The sequence below is a fragment of the Meles meles genome, chromosome 17 (genome assembly GCF_922984935.1).
Source record: "Meles meles chromosome 17, mMelMel3.1 paternal haplotype, whole genome shotgun sequence".
NCBI classification, from domain to species: domain Eukaryota; kingdom Metazoa; phylum Chordata; class Mammalia; order Carnivora; family Mustelidae; genus Meles; species Meles meles.
In genome coordinates, this window is record NC_060082.1 from 61397867 (window position 1) to 61416145 (window position 18279).

The following is an 18279-nucleotide window of genomic DNA, read 5'->3' on the forward strand; positions in this document are numbered from 1 at the left end:
GGAGAGAGGGAGGGAGGGAGATCTAATTGAATGTAGCAGCCTTTGGTATTTGCTTAAAATGCTAAACAAGAGACTCGGGTCTTTAAGAGCAGGTTCTCGGGAAATTCTGGAATTGCAAAGCTGCAGCCCTTTCTCCCGGCGCTGGGTTTGGCTGTTTTCCAAAGCATCAAGGCCAGCGATTGAGGGACTGAAGTATTACCAGCGGTGGCACGTTTGCACCGCACGAAGCGTCTCTGCCTCCAGAGCCTCCAGTGGCTGTGGGACCGGCTCACCGGCAACAGCTCTTGGCTGCTGGCCTCTGCGGGGAGGGAAGACTGGATCACAATGGTAAGAACCTCCGGAGTTTTCTGTAGAGCTGGTTTGGTACCTGGCATCGGCCCATGGCAACGGCTGTGGGTAGCAGGAGGCTGAACTTGAGCTCTTGGGGTGTTGTCAGCTTCTTCCTAGAAAGGGCAGGGACCCCCCCCCCCCCACCTTGGCCCCAAAGCCCTGACTTTTGGGAAAAATGATTTGGAGCCTTGCAATGAATAAGGACCATTTGCTGGACTGTGCCCGGGAGGGACGGTCCAATGGTGACCTCAGACGCGAGCCCCGATTAACGCAGCCTCTCGTGCCTGCTCGTCCTCTGGACGCAGCTGTAATTTCCAGGAGGCTGCCTGCGAGAAGTAATTGCTTTGCTTTCTCGGTATTTTTGTGCGGGGCTACAAACCCATTCATTCGGAAGCAGCTCCCTTGCCTGACGTGAAATGTCAGGGTTCTGCGAGTGTCACTGTCCGTGGGAGGCGTTGGCACGTTACCCACGACCGGAGCAAACTTCTAAGTGATTCCTTTTTTTTGTCTTTCCTTCCAAACTGTCATTCGCGTACGGCGACCAGAGGGGCCCAGGTTCTAAAACAAAGTGTAAGTGACTTCGTTTGGAGGAAGTCTGTTGGGTTGGCCCTGGCGGAGCGAACATTGCCCAGGGGGTGGCAGGCCTTTCTGGGAGTGCGAGGTCTCTGGACGAGGGGTGGGGAGGCCCCCCGGGGGGAGCGGGGGCGCGTGCTGAGCCCCCAGGGCCCCGCGCATTTCCTTTAAGGAATCCAGCGACGAAGGACATGGGTAATAATAAGATTATATAACATTTAAGAGAAAATATAACCTATTACTGTGTAGAGAGAATGCCTGAAATACATTTATTTGACTGCACAGCTGATGTGTGGGACACAATTATTCCGTTTATAATCCAGATGAATGGAGAGAGTGCTGATTAGGGATATGGGAATTTTTAGAAGTAAGTCTGCCTCTCCAACCAGTCGGAAAAGGGGACACTGGGAACCAGACTGATGACACTTTCATTCCACTTCCTGCCCTCACCCTCCAGCCTCGATCACTCGCTCAGGAGCGGACAGACCCTGGAAACACAGTGGCAAAGCTCAGGGTCCGATTGTTCCCTCCTTAGTTGATGGGCTAGGAGGTCTTCTAACCCAGGGAGATGTCATGTGAAAGAACCATCTATTTCTCCTTGCCCAGCAGGGTGTGTAAGCATCAGCTTACCTGGTGTGAGGATTAAAGGAGGCTCCTTAGTGCTTCGAATGTTTGGCCTCAATTCTTGAGGCATAATAATTTTTTTTCTTTTTTTTAAAAGGATTTTATTTATTTATTTGACAGAGAGAGAGACAGACAGTGAGAGAGAATACAAGCAGGGGGAGTGGGAGAGGAAGAAGCAGACTTCCGCCGAGCAGAGAACCCAATGCAGGTCTTGATCCCAGGACCGTGGGATCATGACCTGAACCGAAGGCAGAAGCTTAATGACTGAGCCACCCAGGTGCCCAATTCTTTTCTTTGTATTAGCCTGAGAGCATTCCTGTAAGGATTAAAAAGGACGGAGCTCTAAAGCAGGTAGGGTCCCTGCTGGTGCCCTTGAAGCCTGGGCATGAGCTGAAGCATAGCGACAATCTTGTACAATATTCAGGGAGACGACAAGGAGCTTGCCGGGGACAGAGTCACTTAATTGCAGTAGCACAACCTAAGGAAGGTATGTGGACCTCTTTTTTGGATTGCGGAAAAAAGGTTGGAAACATTACCCAGTTGTACATTAAAATGAAACCTTTGGTCTAACTGAGCTTTTCCAAACTGCGAACACTGAAGTGATCATGGTATTTTAGGGCAGACAGTGTAACCAGCTGGCTTTTGCAAAGGGAGCTGTGCCTACCTTTCCTTCTAGTGAGAACTCCTTCCAGAGAGCAGGGGCTTGACCAACGGGTCTTTGATGGTGAGGGGAGTGAATCTCTGCGTAGGTTAGATTTTTGAAGAAGTCCCTCCATGAGGATGAGGAAACCCGTCGTGTTTCTTATCGTGCAGATGTGGTCAGTTACCTTGCTTATCGGAGAGAAAGGACAGTCATTGTGTTTCAAACCCTCCTTATTAGGATCAGGAGCGTGTTGGGACTTGCTGGGCGCGCCACCAAGTAACTCGGCCCGCCGCGGGCTCTGGCCTCAGATCGTCTGTTTTCATTTTATTTACAGATCGGAAGAAAATGCAGAGTTCAATCCATCCCACAGAATTGCAAACCACTATAAGTTATTTCAAAGCAAAGGAAATGTGTGAATGTTTTCAAGGAATGTGTTACAAATATCGAGGTTGTTTCCGATACGTGCCAAGTGTTTTAAATAATTTAATACTGCCCATCCTTCTCTTTAAGCAGATATTATTATTATGATTATGATTACCATTGTGCTGAGGTAAGGTACAGAGACGTTAAATATTTGCTAAAGACACATAGCTAGGAAAAAGTAGTATGAGGGTAGGAAAAATTACAAGGCCCTTACTTCTTTTTTTTTAAAATTAATTTATTTATTTTAGAGAGAGAGAGGGCATGAGTGGTAAGGGCAGGGGGAGAAGGAGAGAATCTGAGGCAGACTCCATGCTCAGCACGGAGCCTGACACAGGGCTCTATCCCACAGCCCTGAGATCAGGGCCTGAGCCAAAACCACGGGTTGGACGCTCAACCAACAGACCCCCCCCCCCCATACCAGGCACCCCTCAAGGCCCTTACTCCCTAAGCCACCTCATCCTACAACATTTAAAGGTCTAGAGGAAGGTAAGCCAAGCCAACACTTCGATGACCCAGTCTTTAGAGCTTCAAATAACCTTTGGCATTTCTCTTCCTCATATCCAGTCCACTCCCAAGACAGGTCTGTTCTTTCTTGGTGTCCTCTGTTTGGGCGCAAATCTGGTCATTTGATTCTTACCTTATGTTCCCACTGTGGCCAGCTTCCCTTCAACAGTTCCCTTCATCTGGGACAGAGTCTAATGTTATGGAAAGAGGATTTATTTATTTTTTTTAAAGATTTTATTTATTTATTTGACAGACAGAGATCACAAGTAGGCAGAAAGGCAGGCAGAGGGGGAGGGGGAAGCAGGCTCTCTGCTCAGGCTCGATCCCAGGACCCTGATCCTAGGACCCTGAGAGCATGACCTAAGCCAAAGGCAGAGGCTTTAACCCACAGCCACCCAGGCACCCCATGGAAAGAGGATTTAAATACACCCAGACCTAGAGTTCCATTTCTCTGTTACCCACCTGTTTGTGTGTTTTGGGGGCAGTGATTTTTTTAAACTCCTTGACAGTTACTGTTCTTGTTTGCAAAGTGGGACTCGTGATTCTTACCACTGTTGGGTCTTGGTAATAATTGCTTTAACGTTTGTGTAAAGTTGGATGTCCGATTAGGCCGGAGATCACGGTGGGGAGATGAATTGTGAGGAAGCTTTTGAAATTGTTGGAGTACAGTGAGGATGGCGGGGAGAAATTGAAAAAGAATCCAAGCAGGAGGACAGACGGATGAATGGTTCACCTGCGCAGGCCACTGATTGGATGTGAACTTGAGAAAGGGAAACGCAGACTCTCCCCTGAAGCAAAGGACTCAAGAAGAGTGAGGGAGAATCACCTGACTATAGTTCCTCCGTCACCAGGCATGACGCTTCGTACCTAGTAGGTTGTGTGTGTTGTCAAAGGAATAAAAAAGACACCCATCTAGGAAGCAAATGTATGAGAATCAGAAAATATAAACCGATGACTTTTGTAGCCTATCACCCAAAGTCCAGGGAGGGTATTTAGAGGTGAGTGACAGTGTAGCATGTTCTGGGATGAATGTGGAGGCTCGAGATGCTAAGTGGCCTTTCAGTTATGTTCCTGAAGAGAAGAAGGTGGATTCAGAGGGTCAGCGGAGGTGACTTGTGTCTACACCCAGATATATAGATCCGAAGGTTTTGGAAATTTGAAGGTGACACGTAGAGGGCAAATTGGAGATGGCTGGAAATGACTAATGATTTCAGGGCCATGTTCTTGATAACTGATGACCTAGCATCATGTTGATAAGATGAATGGAAAGATATGGAAGAATATGAGTGGATAAAAAAGCCCCCTTCCCTCAAAAAAAAAAAAAAAACAAACCAAAAAAGCACACAGAAGAGAAGTATTTTATTAATTAGAATAGGTAGGATACGAATTGTCAGGAGGGGGGATATTTTGATGGCAAAGTTTAGGGACTTCAGTGTGTCAGTTGGCTTTGTGTCTCTCCTTAAAGAGTGTGTCAGGACCATTAAAAATTATAAATTGCACTACCAGTGACGTAATGAAGATGCATTGTTCCTTTTGTGCTTTCTGTGGTCTCGTGTGAAGGAGCTGCCTTTGATGGGTTCAGGGAAGTGCAGAGCTGAAAATAAGCAAATGTGAACTCAGTTCCGGTTTCATCCCGTTGGTCAGCCTCATGGGTCCAGATGGTTCACACTGGATGCTGGACAGTCCCGTCTGGCGAGAAGACGTAAGAGCAGGTGGATATGGCATGATGGATAAAATACCACAGAAGTCGTTGCCGATCGAGCCTCATGTTGACTGTGAAATCAATGTGAGAGACGAAGACCTAGGATAAAGAGACTAATTAGCTGGGTAACCTAGAAATTAAATAGGTTCCTGGGAGGAGATGCTCCTTGGGGAGATGCTCAGAGGATTACGGGAGAAATGGGATAGTTCAGGTTGTTTGCCTTAAATGCAAATTTAAATGTTCCCATGTAAATGTGGCCATGAGAATGGCATGAAGACCCTCCAATGTATGTCCAGTCCTGGCCGTACCTGGTACTTGGGCTGAGCTTACGACAGGCAGGCTCACCCTCCGCACTGTCTGCTTCTCCGACTTCTGCCCTTCCCATCAGTGTTCCCAGATGCCTGTTAGGGTTCTCCCCTCCTCTCTTACTTCCCATCTTACTCTTGGGATTTAGCAATCCAATATGTGGATTGGCTGCCCAGACATCTTGGACCCCTGAGGATTTTGGGGTCTATGAAGGGCTCAGACTCCCCCAAAACCCACCACCCTGAGTCAGCCCCTCACCCTTGCCGTGGCCCCACCCAGAAGGGCAAGTGTATTTGGAGGCATTGGGTGTTTGGATTCTGAAATTCTGTGTTTGGATTTAAAGTGCATTTTATAAAAGTACTTGGGTTAATTTCCTTATGTGGTTAGTTACTGTGTTTATTTTGGTTTCAGTAGGGAAACTGAAATACAAGGAAGCATGTATAGACAAGTTTTGGGAAATGGGCAAAGTCTCTGGTGGAGAGAACGGGGAGAAATCAACACCAGTATCTATTTAATCAGTCTCTTTAATGAACTGTTATTCTGTATCTATATGATTTGTATGTTTCCAACCATGACTGACGAATCAATTCATGCAAAGTGTGGTTCATCGGCTTTGGTTGTTTCTCAGGGGCAGACTATGCTATAATATGTCACCACAGCTATGACTTGCCCAGTTTGTATTCACCGAACATAGAAGTCCTTTGTAAAACTGTGTTTATAACGTAGGTTTCATGACCCTGAAGAAGGTGAATACCATTTACCCAGTCTGGGACTTAGCACTGCCTGGTAAGCTTGTGTGAAAGTGCATTGACATGGAGTGGATGAATTTTTAAAATGGACTGAATTGGTTCTGAGAATGTGTTTCCTCTTCCCCGTTTTCTCCTTCCTCTCCTTGGAGTACTGATTTACTTAATCAAGGGGTTTTAAGTAAGAATCTTTACTCAAGTGTAACTTCCGAATGGAAAAAGTGCATAAATCATAGTTGTATAAGGCGTATTTCTGCAAAATGAGCACAGTCTTGCAATTAGCACCCATTCAAAGAACAGACCATCCCCAGCACCGGAAGCCCCTTTATCCAGCCTTCGTGGTCTTGACTTATGGCCCCCAAATCAAGTTTTACTTATTTTTAAGCTTATATACCCTCCTTCCTAAACTTCTCTTAGTAGATCTCTGTGCATGGGTAGGGATAGAGAAGAGTGTGCTCACTATACTGAACAGTGGGGATAATTCCAAATTTTCTTCTTCATTCTTTTCCTTACTTGAACAGTGTTCTTTATAAAAACGAGCATATGCCATTTACAGAAAACACATAAGCAATTTTTAGAAGAAACCGTGTTGCCTCAAAGTAAGCCTTTGAAACATTTTGTCATGGGCATCAGTCAGGACGTTTTTCAAGTCATGTGGAGGGCAAGTCAATATGAGGCTTTCTGTGGTCTCATTGGAGATTCTTTGAGTGTAAGAGGTGATGGGCAAACCCTTCACACTCGCTTCTCACTGAGGCTTAAGGAGCTGTTACAAGTACTAGAAACAGTTGTAAACAGCAATATACATTACAAATGGCAAAGGTTAAAATTTGTTGCAAGTTAATTGTCTGTATATCTTTGCAAGACATAAGTCTGATCAGAATGAATAGTCTTGTTAGGATTTTCTTTTCTTTTTTTTTTTTTTTTTCTTATTAGGATTTTCACATTGAGCTGATGTTTCAACTTCAGCTGAGTTGCCATGAACAAGTGTAATTTCCTGCCAGCCCCGGAGGAAGGTGGGTTTCATGGTCCCCCTGCCTTACGTGGCCAACCATGTCCCCTGGGACAATGATGTCTGCCTGACCTGTTTTTTTCTCAGAGCTTCCTGTTACTTTCAATTGCGTCAAAATAATATACTCTTATGCACTGTAAAGTCAGGAAATCTAAATTCTGGTTTTGTCTTCAGGGAAGACAGAGCAGAGCACTGACCCAAAAATCTACAGGTAGCCTGACACCTAACTGAGAAAACTAAGACAAAGGCACTTTGGTTTGCTGGGATTTTTTGGATTACTGATTCAACATCCTTGTTGGTTATCGGTCTATTCAAGTTTTCTAGTTCTTCCTGTTTCTGTTTTGGTAGTTTCAATGTTTCTAAGAAATTTTTTAAAAGATATTTATTTATTTATTTATGAGAGAGAGAGCGAGTGAGCGAGAGAGAGAAAGAGCGCACACAAGCAGGAGCCACAGGCAGAGGGAGAAGCAGACTCCCCGCTGAGCAGAGAGCCTGATGCAGGCCTCGATCCCAGGACCCTGGGACCGTGACCTGAGCTGAAGGCAGATGCTTAACGGGCTGAGCCACCCAGCCATCCCTGTTTCTAGGAATTTATCTGTTTCTTCCATATTGTCCAATTTGGTGATGTATAGGTTTTCATAATTTTCTCTTGTAATTGCTTGAATTTCTGTGGTGTTGGTTATTTCTCCTCTCTCATTTGTGATTTGATTTATCTGGGTCCTTTCTCTTTTCTTTTTGATAAGCCTGGCTAGAGGTTTATCAATTTTATTAATTTTCTTAAAAAACCAGGTCCTGGTTTCACTGATCTGTTTTATTATGGTTTTTGTTTCCATATCATTTATTTCTGGTCTAATCTTTACTGTTTCCTCCCTTCTGCTAGTTTTGGGTTTTGTTTGTTGTTCTTTTTCTAGCTCCTTTAGATGTGAGATTAGATTTTTTTTTTCCTGAGATTTTTTGGGCTTCTCAGGATAGGCCTATAGTACTCTATATGCTTTCCTTCTAGGACCACTTTTGTTGTGACCCAAAGCTTTTGTACCATTCTGTTTTCATTTTCATTTGTTCTTTAACTTCCTTGTATTTGTGGTCTTTCCAGATTTTTTTCTTGTGGTTGACTTTAGTTCCATTGTATTATGGTCAGAGAAGGTGCATTGTAAGACTTGAGTCTTTTTGTATTTGTTGAGGTCTCTTTTGTGACCTACTTTGTGATCTGTTCTGGAGAATGTTCCATGGGCACTTGAAAAGAATATGTATTCTGATGTTTTAGGGTGGAGTGTTTGGAATATATTTGTTAATGTGGCCCAATGTGTCATTCGAAGCCATTGTTCCCTTGTTGATTTCCTGTTTAGGTGATCTCTTCATCGACGAACATGATGCAAAAATTCTCAGTAAAATACTAGCAAACTGAATCCAACAATACACTTAAAAAAAAATCGTTCACCACAGTTGAGTGGGATTTGTTCCTCGTTTGCAAGAGTGGTTCATTATTCACAATCAATCAATGTGATACATTGCATTAACAAAACAAAAGATCAGAACCATATGATGATTTCTTTTTTTTTTTTCTAAAGATTATTTATTTATTTGACAGAGAGAGATCACAAGTAGATAGAGAGGCAGGCAGAGAGAGAGAGAGGGAAGCAGGCTCCCTGCCGAGCAGAGAGCCCGACACGGGACTCGATCCCAGGACCCCGAGATATGACCTGAGCCGAAGGCAGCGGCTTAACCCACTGAGCCACCCAGGCGCCCCATATGATGATTTCAATAGATGCAGAAAAGCACTGGACAAAATAGAACATCCATTCCTGATAAAAACCCTCAACAAAGTAGGCTTAGAGGGACTATACCTCCACATAATGAAGGCCATATATGCAAAACACACAATTAATATCATCCTAGATGGGGAAGAACTGAGAACTTTTCCTTGATGGTCAGAAAAAAGGCAGGGTTGTGCACTCTCACCACTGTTATTTAACATAGTACTAGAAGACCTAGCCACAGCCTTCGCACAACAAAAAGTAATCAAAGTCATCCAGATGGCATGGAAGAAGTAAAACTTGCACTATTTGCAGATGACACGGTACTCTCTATAGAAAATCTTAAAGGTGCCACCAGAAGACTGCTAGAACTGACAAATAAATTCAATAAAGTCACAGGATACAAAATCAATGTACAGAAATCTGTTACATTTCTAAACATCAATAATGAAGCAGCAGAAAGAACAGTCAAGAATCAATCCCACTTATAATTCCACCAAAAACCATAAGATACCTAGAAATAGGGGCGCCTCGGTGGCTCAGTGGGTTAAAGCCTCTGCCTTCGGCTCAGGTCATGAACCCAGAGTCCTGGGATTGAGCCCCCCATCGGGCTCTCTGCTCGGCGGGAAGCCTGCTTCTCTCCTCTCTCTCTGCCTGCTTCTCTCCTCTCTCTCTGCCTGCTTCTCTGTCTACTTGTGATCTCTGTCTGTCAGATGAATAAATAAAAAAAAAATCTTTAAAAAAAAAAAAGATACCTAGAAATACACCTAACCGAATAAGTGAAAAACATGTACTCTGAAAACTCTGATACACTAATGAAAGAAATTGAAGAGGACACAAAGAAATGAAAGACACATGTTCATGGATTGGACGACCCAATATTGTTAAAACGTCTATACTATTCAAAGCAATCTACACATCGAAAGCAATCCCTATCAAAATACCACCAGCATTAGTCACAGTGCTAGAACAAATAATCCTGGGATTTGTATGGAACCACAAAAGAGCCCAAGTAGCCAAAGCAAGCTTGCAAAAGAAAAATAAAGCTTGCAAAATAAAAAATAAAGAAAAAAATTCAGTTGTATTACAGACTTGTAGTTATCAAGACAGTATGGTACAGGCACAAAAATAGACACATAGATCAGTGGTACAGAATAGAAAACCCAGAAATGAACCACCCAATTATATGCTCAGTTAATCTTGGTCAAAGCTGAAAAAAATATCCAATGAAAAAAGACAGTGTCTTCAACAAATGGTGTCAGGAAAACTGGACAGCCACATGCAAAAGAATGAAACTGGACCATTTTCTTACACCATGCACAAAAATAAATCAAAAATGGATGAAAGACTTAAATGTGAGACCTGAAACCGTAAAAATCCTAGAAGAGAACACAGGCAGTAACTTCCTTGAAATTGGCTGTAAGAACTTCTTTTTAGATATGTCTCCTAAGGCAAGGGAAATCAAAGCTAAAATAAACTATTGGGACTATATCAAGAAAAAAAGCTTCTGCACAGCTAAGGAAATAGTCAATGAAACTAAAGACAGTCTATGGAATGGGAGAAGATATTTGCAAACGACATATCTGACAAAGGGTTAGTATCTAAAATCTACAAAGAACTTACAAAACTCAACAACCAAAACATGAATAATTGAATTAAAGAATAGGCAGAAGGTATGAATAGACATTTTTCCAAAGACCTCCAGCTAGCCACCAGACACATGAAAAGATGCTCAACATCACTGATGATCAGGGAAATAAATCAAAACTGTAATATCACCTCACACCTGTCAGAATGGCTGACATCAGCAACACCAGAACAACAGGTGTTGGAAGGTTGCGGAGGAAGGGGAACCCTCTTACACTGTTGGTGGGAATGCAAGTTGGTGCAGCCACTGTGGAAAACAGTGTGGAGATTCCTTAAGAAATTAAAAATAGAGCTTCCCTATGATTCAGCAATCGCACTACTGGGTATTTGGACTATAAGAACACTAATTCAAAGCGATACATGGACCTTGATCTTCATAACAGCAGTATCTACAATAGCCAAGTATGGAAGCAGTCCAAGTGTCCATCGATAGATAAATGTTTAAGGAAGATGAGCTATAGATACACCATGGAATATTACTCAGCCGTAAAAAAGAATGAAATCTTGCCATTTGCAACAACAGGGATGGAGCTAGAGAGAATTACGCTAAGTGAAATAAGCCATAGAAAGACAAATAGTCCATGATTTCACTCATATGTAGAACTTAAGAAACAAAACAAAAAGGTGGAAAGGAGGAGGGGGAAAGAGAGAGACAAATCAAGAAACAGACTTGTAGCTATAGAGAATTGCTGGTCATCAGAGGGATGGTGGCTGGGGGGATGGGTGGACTGGGAGATGGGGAGAAGGACCGCACTTGTGATGAGTACCAGGTGATGTGTGGAAGTGTTAAATCACTCTGTTGCACACCTGAAACTAGTATTACACTATTAATTAACTAGAATTTAAACAAAAACTTGAAAAAAGAATAAATCCGATTAAGACTTTATTTGACTTTTTGGGGCGCCTGGGTGGCTCAGTGGGTAAAAGCCTCTGCCTTCGGCTCGGGTCATGGTCCCGGGGTCCTGGGATCAAGCCCCGCATCGGGCTCTCTGCTCAGCAGGGAGCCTGCTTCGTCCTTTCTCTGCCTGCCTCTCTGCCTACTTGTGATCTCTGTCTAATAAATAAATCAATCTTTAAAAAAAAAAGACTTTATTTGAGTTTTTGATGACAAAAGGAACTCACGACAATTGAAGAAGATTCAAAACATGCCGAAACGAAAGGAGAAAAGCACAGACACTCAGGGCTAATCCCTGTGGGTTGTATGTACGTAATTCTGGCCTTTCTTATATGCGTATGTGTGCTCGCGCTCAGTATACACACAGACTCCCGCTTGCACTCACATATACACACCACACGTGTAGTTTTTACTAAAAGCAGTAGGATAAGACTTTCTTTAATTATATATTCACAATATCCCACATGCTGCTTCCTGGCACTCATCACACTTTTAAATTATTTATACTATGATTTGATTAACATCTGCTTCCTCAACAGACTGTAAGCTCTCACGCGTCAGAATCATGTTTCCTGTCCTAATCTTGATGGCTTCGCCAGTGCCTGGTGTATTAAATATGTGTTGAAAGAACAAAAAACCAGTATTTCCCTTAGGTTCACAAGTAAATATTCATCTCTGAATATTATTCATAAACATGCTATTTTGTTCTTTTTTAAAAAAAATTTATCATGGCCATCTCTCCATGCCAATACATGTCACTCTCCGTCACCATTTTGCTGGGTATGGATGTTGTTTCCAATCTTCCTGCAAAACCGTGGTTTACAATATGCCGAGTGAGCGTTTTCACACAGTCAAGTTGAAGCAGTTGCTGGTCCAGTTCTTTTGCTCTTTGACTACACGACATCAAGGGGATAAATGACCTAATTTTTAAAGTGTTAAGTAGAGTAATACACAGAGCAGTGGAAGGAAGCAGAGGGAGGGAGAAAGATGGGAGAGTGTTTTTAGAAAGGATATACGAGGGTGCCTGGGTGGCTCAGTGGGTTAAGCCTCTGCCTTCGGCTCAGGTCATGATCTCAGGTCCTGGGATCGAGTCCCGCATCGGGCTCTCTGCTCCGCAGGGAGCCTGCTTTCCCCCTCTCTCTCTGCCTGCCTCTCTGTTACTTGTGATCTCTCTCTGTCAAATAAATAAATAAAATCTTAAAAAAAAAAAAGGATATATGAGCATATAGTTCATTTTGTTGTGCTTTGCAGATATTGCCTTTTTAAAATAAATTTTTTTATAAATTGAAGGCTTGTGGCAGCCGTGCGTCAAGCAAGTCTGACGCACCATTTCTTTACACCAGCGTTTGCTCGGATGGTGTCCTCTCTCACGTCTTGGTAATTCTCACAATATTTCAAACTTTTTCATTATTGTTGTGTTTATTGTGATCTGGAATCCGTGATTACGACTGGCTAAAAGCTCAGAGCATGGTTGGTATGCAATGAAGTGTTTTAAAATTAAGGTATGTACATTTTTTTTTTTAAATATGGAACGCTTCATGAATTTGCATGTCATCGTTGCGCAGGGGCCATGCTAATCTTCTCTGTATCTTTCCAATTTTAGTATATGTGCTGCCAAAGTGAACACTACATTGTATTTTTTTTTAGATTATTTATTTATTTATTTGACAGAGAGAGAAATCACAAGTAGGCAGAAGTAGGCAGAGAGCCAGGCATGTACATTGTATTTTTCAGCACCATGCTAGTACAGTAGAGTGTAAGCGTAACTTTAGATGCCCTAGGAAACAAACAAACAAAAGAGTCGTTTGACTTGCTTTATGACGATACTCACTTTACTGCAGTAGTCTGAAATATCACCTGTAATGTCCCACCTGTAACATCCCAGCTGTAATGTCCCACCTGTAGTATCTCTGGGTTGACCTGTTGTCTTCGGCACTGAGTCTGTGGATTGAAAGAGGACTGGAAGTAGAGGAAAAGAATAATGTGGATGAATCTAGCAAGGCAACATCTCACCTCCCGGGGAGCTGAAATCTGCAAATAAATTCTGAATTATGAGAGCTTAGGCCCTCTTGTAGGGCAGGGAGCCCCTATCTGCCTTAGCTCTTTGTACGGTCCATCTGGCCCTTGGAATCGGATGGATCTATAGGCTTTGTGGTCTGCCGCATCAGGCGTACTCTACAATCAGCCTCAGGTAAATAATCCCCACTCTATGTGTCGTTCCCATTCTGCTGTCTGAATGTTAACGTCCAGGGTTCTAGGAGCCACGTGAAGACGGCAGAGAGGCCATCACCCTGTGTCTCAGGAAGACCCTGTTAACAAAGGCACCATCCCCCTCCCCACATGCAGCTGATTTGGACTCTTCATGAGCCAGAAATGCACTTTGCTTCTTTTGGAGCCTTTCTACATGTTGGGCTATGTTTTAGAACAGGTAGCAGTGAGCTAGCCTAAACTTATCAAGTTCTTACTAATTTTTTTTATTGTTTTGTTTTGTTTTTGTTTTTTGGTCTGTACTAGGTAGTGGGGATAGAGTGGCGACCGAGCTAATTAAGATCCCTGCTTCCTTCTTAGATTCTAATGAGGGAGGTAAATAATAAACATGTAAACAAATCGGAAACTTACATATAGAGCTAAGAGCTGTGAAGGAAATTAACAGGGTGGTAAGAGCATCATGTGGGGGGTGCTGGCTATAAACTAGTCTTTGAATGAAGTGTAGGTCTTAACTCTAAAGAGGGATTGTTGATTCAATTCTGAAAGTTGCACAATAACTATGAATTAAAGGAGGATGTAGGAAATTCATAGACACCAGGACACAGCACAGACTCCCTTGTTCCCACTGCTTCCGTGGGTGGCAGGGAATTTCCAAGAGAATTCCAAAAACTTTTCAAGATCATAGTGTTCTGATGAGTTGAAGATCATCCTAGTATGTTGTTTGGGAGAGTGTCCTTGGGTTTTCTTGAAGAGTTCAAAAGCAGAGAGGATTTCTCCTTAGTGGCCCCCAACAACTTTACATTGATTTTGTGCCTCTTGATACCTTTAAAGATCAAAGGAAAAATATCATTGATTATTCAAGGGACTTCCATAGAATCGGCAATTTATCTTTTTCTGGTTTGATTTGATTCCTGTGATATGGGAAGCTGGAATGGAGAGAAGTAATTCTTCATGCACTGACATCAGGACTCTGACTTTCGCTGAAATTATAAACTCACCTATGTTATAGGTTAGACTCTTAATTGTGGACTTTTTTTTTTTTTTGGATCCAAGACCCAAGCACACTCAAGCTGACTTACTTTAAAGACAAATGTGTCATGAGCAGTGAGGGCTTTCTGAAACGCCAGCAGGAAGTACAGCCATGCTTCCCATGATGGTGGACCAGATCTAGAGACCGTCTCCCTCTAGGGCGTATCTCTGTTTCACAATGTCTACTCCATCGCCATTCTCCTGTTTATCTCTGAACACTCCTCTCTGAACTCATTCATTCACATATTTTTATGTAAGACTGTCCCTCACTGGGTATTTCCCAGATGGTGGCTTCAGCTCAGTGACTGAGATGTGTGTGAGCATCTGAAATCACACTCCCCATGACTTCTCCCAGTGTGGACCCTGATTCAACCAGCCATGTCCAGGGGCCAGTTGTGTGGCCAGTTCCCATGCACACAGGAAGTGGGAAGGGCTAATATCAGTACAAATAGGAAGGATGGCATACGTGCTGAAAACATACCCATGCTGAGGCCTGCATTACACACACCCTCTTTGCTTACACCCTCCTCCTACAGATAATCCCTCAGCCTGCTCCTACTGGTGCCCAAAGAGTATAAATACCACCACACCCTCTCCGACTGCAGATTACGCCAGTGGACCACACATACTTAGCACACCCAGAGGGGCATTTGGGGACCTTTAAAAAAAGTTCCTTGTTACCGTCAGATTCCATAACCAAGGACATCTAACCAAAGAAGGCCCCAAAGCCCTTGTCTTCCTCCCCACTATTTTGCAATCAATGGGCTAAATGATAAATTCCCCTAAAAGGTGAAAAATGCAAACAAGCAAAAAAATGGGAAAGGGAGAGACAAGTCCAATTTTTAAGAGTCTTTCATTTTCAAAATGAAGAAGGAGGTGGGCGCTTGGGTGGTTCAGTTGGTTAGGCGTCTGCCTTCGGCTCAGGTCATGATCCCGGGGTCCTGGGAGTCAGTGGGGAGTCTGCTTCTCCCTCTCTGTCTGTTCCTCCCCTGCTCATGCTCCCTTACTCTTTCTCTCAAATGAATAAATAAATCTTAAAAAAATAAAAAAATAAAGAAAGAGGTAATACTCCTCCATGATAGCCGATAACACCTTTTATTGGGTTACGAGTCTGGGAGATCATACAGTACAGCAGCGTAGTGGTCAGAGCACGGACTTAGATTTGATGGGTGACCTTGAGTAAGTTGCTTAACCTCTCTGCACCCCAGTTTCATTGTAACCATAACCACCTCAAAGAGGAAGTGGGAATTATTAACGAGTGAATATTTGCAAAGCACTCGGAATGTTAACAGATCACAGTAATTACTTACATAGATGTTGGTCAATTACCTAATTCTTATAGAACAGGGAGGAGAGTAAATGATGAGGAGGAGTGACCCAAGGGCATCTGTTCTTTGTGCCATTTCCTTGGGGGTAGTGGCTGGTTTGAAATCACTCCTCCAGCCTCTGCCCACTAGGAAGACGATGTTGGGAGACTTTCTTCCCGCCTTTGCCATCTTTGAGAGGGGCATTGGGTAAGATTTTACGAAGCCCTGGCTGTGAACTAAGCCATTATTTCTCAGCCTGAGGGCACCCTAAGAAGCCAGGTCTCCGGACCCTTGTACATAATAACTTTGTGAAGTAGCCTTAGGAAACTCGTGTGTGATAATAACCATACATGCCTAATAATAAAATTTGATTTTGTCTCTAGTCCCTGGCACAGAGCCCCTAAAACCCTTGGGATCCCCTGAGGGATACAAGGAGCATTTGCAGTTTGTAAGAAGCTCCTTTCCACCATACCCAAGTTTATGCTAATGAGCTGACTCAAGGCCAGGTCTCTTCATAGCTGCAGGTTGGAGGCTGGGTATCAGAAAGACCAGGGCATTAAAATTAGAGCTCTCTTCATAATTAGAGCTCTTTTCGTGTGTGTGTGTGTGTGTGTGTGTGTGTGTGTGTATATACACACACATATATAAATGTATAAATATATACATTTATTTATTATAAAGTATAATTGACACACAGTGTTATATTGGTTTGAGGTGTATCACATAGTGACTTGACAGTTTTCTCTGTTACTCAGTGATCACCAGGATAAATGTAGTCACCGTCTGTCTGCATACAGTGTTGTTACAGTATTTGCTGACTATTCCCTCTGCTGTACTTCTCATTTGCCTGACTTCTTTGTAACTAGAGGTTTGTACCTCTTAATCTTCTTCATCATTTTGCCCCCCCCCACCTCCTTTCTGGCAACCAGGGTTCTCTGTATTTAAGAGTCTATTTTTTTGTTTGTCTCTGTTCGTTTTTTTTTGTTGTTGTTGTTTCTTAAATTTCACATAGAGTGAAATCATGTGCCATTTGTCTTTCTCTATCTGACTTATGTCATTTAGCAGTATACCGTCTAGGTCCATCCATGCTGTTGCAAATGGCAAGATCTCATTCTTTTCTTGCAGCCGAGACTATATTAATAAATATTCCCCCTCCCCCATATATAATGAAGTTATGACTATATATATTTATATGTCAGTCAATGGACCTGGGTTGCTTCCATGTCTTAGTTATTGAAATTCATGCTGCAATAACCATAGGGATGCATGTATCTCCTTGAAGTAGTGTTTTTGTGTTCTTTGGATAAATAAATACCCAGTAGTAGAATTCCTGGGTTATACGGTATTTCTATTTTGAAGATTTTGAGGAACCTTCATACTGTTTTCCACAGTGGCTGCACCAATTTACATTCCCCCCAGAAGTGCTCAAGTGTTCCCTTTTCTCCACATCTTCACCAACACTTGTTATTTCTTATCTTTTTGTTATTTGCCAATTTCACAGGTGTGGGGGTTGTATCTCATTGTGGTTTTGACTTGTGTTTCCCTCATGATGAGTGATGTTGAGCCTCTCTTTGCATGTCTCTTGGCCATCTGGATGTCTTCTTTGGAGAAATCTCCATTCATGTCTTCTGCCCATTTTAAAATTGGATTGTTTGTTTCTTTGGTGTTGAGTTGTATCAAGTTCTCCATATAGTTTGGCTATTAACCCTTTATTAGCTGTGTCATTTGCAATATCTTCTCCCATTCAGTAGGTTATTGTTTTGTTTTGTTGATGGCTTCCTTTGCTGTGCAAAAGCTTTTTCTTTTGGCCTTGTCTCTATGGTTTATTTTTGCCTTTGTTTGCCTTGGCTGAGTAGAAATATCCATAAATGTGTTCCTATGGCCGATGTCCAAGTTATTGCCTATGTTTTCTTTTAGGAGTTTAATGGTCTCAGGTTAGGGGGTTAGAACTTTCATCTCCACCTAAGCGCATCACACCTCTGGGATGGGAGAGAGATTGGAGATTGAGTTTTAATCACCAGTGGTTAGTGATTTCATCAGTCCTACCTACATAATGAAGCTTTGATCAAACCAACAAACAAGCCTGAAATGCTGAGACGAAAGGACTTTCTGGGTTGATGAACACAGTAATGTTTGGTGGAAGGCTGGCATGACCCAAGAGGGCATAGATACGCAGCACCCACCCCCCCAGTACTTTGTCCTAAGCATCTCTTCATTTTGACTGGTCCTGGGCTGTATCCTTAATCATGAAACTGTAATCACACATAGAGTGATTTCTGGAGTTTTGTGAGCCATTCTAGAGAATTATCAAATGGGGGTGCAGGAAGGGTTTGGGGGGCATCTCTGATTGGTAGTAGTCCAGGAAGAAGATCCCATCCTTGGTAGACCATATGGAGGGGCATGTGTGTGACAGGCAAGGAAAAGACCATTTCTATCTTCAGTTAATTTTGGTGTAACCATTGTGTGAATATGGGCTGTCACTGATCTTCCTCTCACCTCAAGTAACAGCGCTAGCTATAAGCCCAGAGTTTTGAAACTAGGGAGGTCGGAAAGAGGACCTGAAAGCCACCCTTCAGAAG

General features: G+C 42.9%; 1 protein-coding gene and 1 non-coding gene across 4 annotated transcripts in view; one reads left to right on the plus strand and one right to left on the minus strand.

Moving 5' to 3' along the window:
* PLD5 (phospholipase D family member 5) overlaps positions 1 to 18279 on the plus strand; it is a 400444-nt gene that overhangs the window by 61073 nt on the left and 321092 nt on the right. The window contains exon 1 of one of the 3 annotated variants that reach the window (XM_045981915.1): positions 1951 to 2014. The exons of the other annotated variants lie outside the window; for them this stretch is intronic. The gene's annotated coding sequence lies outside the window, so the exon portion shown is untranslated. Of the gene's footprint in view, positions 1 to 1950; positions 2015 to 18279 lie in introns of those variants that run through there. 3 annotated transcript variants of the gene reach the window in all.
* Positions 12677 to 12783, minus strand: LOC123928514. The gene has a single exon (XR_006815728.1). It is a non-coding gene; the product is annotated as a U6 spliceosomal RNA (small nuclear RNA).